General features: G+C 57.8%; 1 long non-coding RNA gene across 1 annotated transcript; it reads left to right on the plus strand.

Annotated features, from left to right (window-relative positions):
* Nucleotides 1–445: 445 nt before the first annotated feature.
* On the plus strand, nt 446–2121 carry LOC134756846 (uncharacterized). Its single transcript, XR_010130145.1, has 2 exons — nt 446–1250; nt 1701–2121. It is a non-coding gene; the product is annotated as an uncharacterized lncRNA (long non-coding RNA).
* Nucleotides 2122–4442: the final 2321 nt, after the last annotated feature.

The raw sequence follows: 4442 nt of genomic DNA on the forward strand, positions 1-4442 counted from the left end.
CTCCCAGGAGGAAGAGGCCCCCCCACGGAGGGTCTCCCGGAAGGAGGAAGGAGCCCCCCACGGCAGAGGGTCTCCCGGAAGGAGGAAGGTCCCCCGACGGAGCGTCTCCCAGAAGGAGGAGGGAGCCCCCCGCCCCGGCAGAGGGTCTCCCGGAAGGAGGAAGGGCCCCCCCCCGGGGAGGGTCTCCCGGAAGGAGGAAGGGCCCCCCCCGCGGAGGGTCTCCCGGAAGGAGGAAGAGGCCCCCCCCGCGGAGGGTCTCCCGGAAGGAGGAAGAGGCCCCCCCACGGAGGGTCTCCCGGAAGGAGGAAGGGCCCCCCCCGCGGAGGGTCTCCCGGAAGGAGGAAGAGGCCCCCCCCGCGGAGGGTCTCCCAGAAGGAGGAGGGAGCCCCCCGCCCCGGCAGAGGGTCTCCCGGAAGGAGGAAGAGGCCCCCCCGCGGAGGGTCTCCCGGAAGGAGGAGGGAGCCCCCCCGCCCCCGGCAGAGGGTCTCCCGGAAGGAGGAAGGGCCCCCCCCGCGGAGGGTCTCCCAGAAGGAGGAAGGCCCCCCCACGGAGGGTCTCCCGGAAGGAGGAGGGAGCCCCCCCGCCCCCGGCAGAGGGTCTCCCGGAAGGAGGAAGGGCCCCCGCCTGCCGCGGACGGTCTCTGGGAAGGTGGGGCTCCAGTTCTAAGTACCGTTGTCACCAAGTGAGCATCCTTCCAGATTTCTAGCAAAATGCTACGCAGACCCCTTTCCGAGGCCGCATGGCCTAATCGTCCTCGGAGAGACTGACTGACTTTATCGGGTGCTTGCGGAGTGCCAGACACGGCTTTCATTACATTCGGTCCTTGTGGGGGCCTGCCAGGTGGGCAGCACAGATGCTGCAGTTTCATGGATGACGATATTGAAGCACAGAGGAGTCAGGTCACCCGTTCAAGGTCACACCTGGAGTAGGAGGCAGGGCCCTCACCACCACCTCGCCAGGGGCCTCATTGTGAACTCGGAAAGGGCCCCACCCCTCCAGCGACTCCGAAACCCGTGGAGCTTCCCTCTGTGAAATCCTGATCGAGGGCTTCGCTCCCAGTACGCGCCAGGCCCTCTGCCAGGCGGAAAAACATTTCCTGCTCTGAGCTCATCTTAGCCTCCTGGGCGGGCGAGGCTTTGGTGCCCTCCGGGAGTGCCGACCCACCCACGTTCCGGATCAGCGAAACAAACTCGGCGTCTGCACTGGCTTCCCGTCATCCGAGCGGTACAGCCAAGAAGCGCTCTCAAAAGGTACAAATTAAATTCCTCTGTCGCAAGGAAGTGCAAGCGAAGCTTTGCTTTAGCTGTCATTTTGCCATTTCATCTGGAGCTTTCAAACCCCAAATCCGTAGCTCTGGACGTGTCCCAGGCATCTCTCTAGAGTTTATTTACAGCCCCAAACTTTTAATTATGAGCATCTTCAAAAATACTGAGACATGGGCAGGATCAAAAATACTGGGACATGGGCAGGAGAGTATAAAGATTTCCTTATGTCCCTGTCGCCCAGCGGCAACACGGCCTTGTCAGTATCTTCCTCGCACAGCTCTCGTGTCTTGCGGAAAGGTTCAGGTGTTGGTCATCTGTCAGGTCAGTGTGACCTGCCTGCAGGGGGGATCCATGCAGACTGGGGATGGGGGTGGCTTTGGGAGCAGAGGGACTCTGGCCAGTGTCTCTGCCTTTTCACTGTGTGACCCCGGGCAGATACGTCAACGTCTCTGGACTTCAGTCCCCTGAAGCAAATCACAATAATGAGAATCCGCTCCCAGGCCTGCCATGAACGCGAAGTGGCCCATAAACAGCAGCTCTGTGCGTGTGTGGATGAGAGAGTGAACGCGAGAGCTCTGCAGACCTCAATCTCACGCCCGCAAGGATTTGCCGATGGCTGCTTAGAAAGCTGTGCTTACCCTGGGCCTCAGTGCAGCTGATCACTTGGGGCAGTGGCACAGCAGGAACAGGGAGGGAAGCACTTATCCCCAGCAGCCACAAGAGTGGAGGCAAAGCTTCATACCCACCTTAGCTTCCCAATTCCCCTGGCTGTCCTCCCAGCCTAGTTTTTAAATATCTGAATCTTAAGCGTGCACCTAGGAGTCATCTTAATAAATCGCATCCCTCCCTGAAGGTCCGTCTGCTCTGCTCCTTCATTGAGGTCTCCCCTGGCAAGCCACCGCAGTTATTCGGATTCCCATTACTAAGACGCAGCAAGCCTCATGGCGGCTGAGCCCCTAAATCTGGAGGCGGGGACTGAGGACACAGCCCAGCTGCAGGTATGGGTGTAAGGGTGGCGTGAGTCCATCCTGGGAAGGATGTGTCTGCCCCAGGCTCAGAGTGCTGAGACTCTAGGGAGCTATGTACCTTCTTGCAGGGAGTCTGTAGGCATCTCCTTCTGCAAGGGTGATATTTCTGGCCCTTTACAATGAGCGGTGCCTGGGGGCTGGAAGAGAGAACTTAGAGAGGGCAGGAGACAGATGCTCCTGCCATGTTTGCCACCCTCCCCCACTTGCCATCATCCCCCATCACCCTGCGAGATGAACTCTGGGCTAAAGCAGGAGGGATGACCCCCCTCACCCTCACAGTCATCTTGGGAGGGTCACAGTCCTCATCTGACAGCCAAGGAAAGTGGCTCCCAGGGTCACGGGGCTTACCAGGGCCACCTGCATAGGGGACAGCAGAGGTGGGGCCAGAGGCAAGGCCGGCTGACCCCAGAGCTCAGCTCCTAGACACCACCTCTCAAAGGTCTTGGAACACAGCTTAGAAAAAAGGCATCCTGGCATCTCGCGGGGTCTAAGCCACCCCTCGGGAACCAGGTGTGGCCCAAAGCTTCATAGCACGGTGTCCTCACGAGACTAAGTGGACTTCGCAGGATGCAACCCTGGTGAGTGTGGCGCAGCGTCTCCAAAGAACCTTCCCTCCTTTCCTCTTCCATCTCCCTGTCACCTCCCTCCCACCTCTCCTTCCCCCCACAAATTCTTACTGAGCACCTGCTGGGCATGCTGCGTTAGGCTCCAAGGGAATACAAAATTGCCAAAAAATAGTCTCAATCTTTGGGAAGCTCCACAAATTCATTTGCCTATTCATTGGCACCACAGATGCTCTCCAGGCCCCCATGGGCCAGGGACAGTGCCAAGTGAATGGGATCCTTGCTCTTGCAGGGCTGGCATTCCCAAGCAAGAGACCGACACTAAGGACTCGGGCATAACACACACACGTGCGGTGGGGGCCATGCTTGCATGCCTGAACAAGAACTGGGCTGGAATTAGCAGAAAGTTAGGCTTGAACAAAATAAAAGGACTTGGTTAGACCAGGTCTGATCCTCACCTAACAAAGGGGATGAGGTTAATAAACTGAAGACAAGCGTTGCGACTAAGGAAGGACAAGGCCTGCCTGGGAAGGGCCCTGATGGGACCTGGTTCCCGGACCCCAACTCACAGGTGCGATACCATGCACCAGGGTCCCAGAGTTGCTGCAAGCAGTGAATAAAATTCCCTGCTGATGAAGAGCTACGGCCAGCGTCTGGCCCATAGGAATCGCCCAGCAGACGTTGGGTGAGTCTGCACCGGCAAAGTCAGCTCTCCAGAGTCACCATTAACGTGGTCACTTTCTCACGGCCTGGGAGGGTGTGAGTCTGACGTGGTGACGTGGGCCACATTCGCGGGGATCAGCCTTGGGTCAGAGTGAGGTCTACTCCTTTCTTCAGGGCAGCAGCCCCCCTTTCCTCTGCCAGCACCACCAGAATCTGAGCAGCCTGGCAAAGGCATACACAGGCTGCGGGCACTCTCTAGGGTGGACGCCAGGGCTTCTTACTGGGCCTCCTCTTGTAACTTTATTGCAGTAACTTTGGAGAGAGAAAAAATGGAGCTGCTAACGTTTGCAAAATTCATCGCAAACAGTATTAGATGGCACTGATTAAAATGACTCACTCTGCAAGGAACTAAGCCAAATCAATCGTTTTTTTAGCAAATTAAAGCCATTCCTTCACTCAGCAGCCTGCGCTTTGGGTAGCAGATGGAGCGGATGAGCCTGCCCAGGTGTCTGTCCCCGCAGGGGCTTGGCACACTTGGGCGGGCTAGGCCACCTTCTGAGCTGATCAATAAGCAGGTCTTAGGCCCGGTTCAGAGGGTCTCCTCGAGGCCTTGCCCCAGGAGAGGACAGCCCTGATCATTCAACACTTCACGCGCTCATTTTTTAATCACCCTGTTCCTAATTGAGCCCAAAGACTTGCGACCTTTGCATAAGAATGGTTTACTGAATCCCTACTATGAGCCAGGCACATGGTGAAGGAGCCACACTGGGGAGATGGGATGGGAGGGGCAGGGGGCGGAAGGAATGGAAATAGGGTGGGGGAAGAAGCAATAGCAAGTAAACAAATGTGGAAGAAGGTGACTTCCCGAGGTTGGGATGCCCAGAAGACTGTGTGTCAGGTTGCCATGAAAGGACCTCAGGGGC

This window comes from Gorilla gorilla, chromosome 13 (genome assembly GCF_029281585.2).
Source record: "Gorilla gorilla gorilla isolate KB3781 chromosome 13, NHGRI_mGorGor1-v2.1_pri, whole genome shotgun sequence".
Lineage (NCBI taxonomy): Eukaryota > Metazoa > Chordata > Mammalia > Primates > Hominidae > Gorilla > Gorilla gorilla.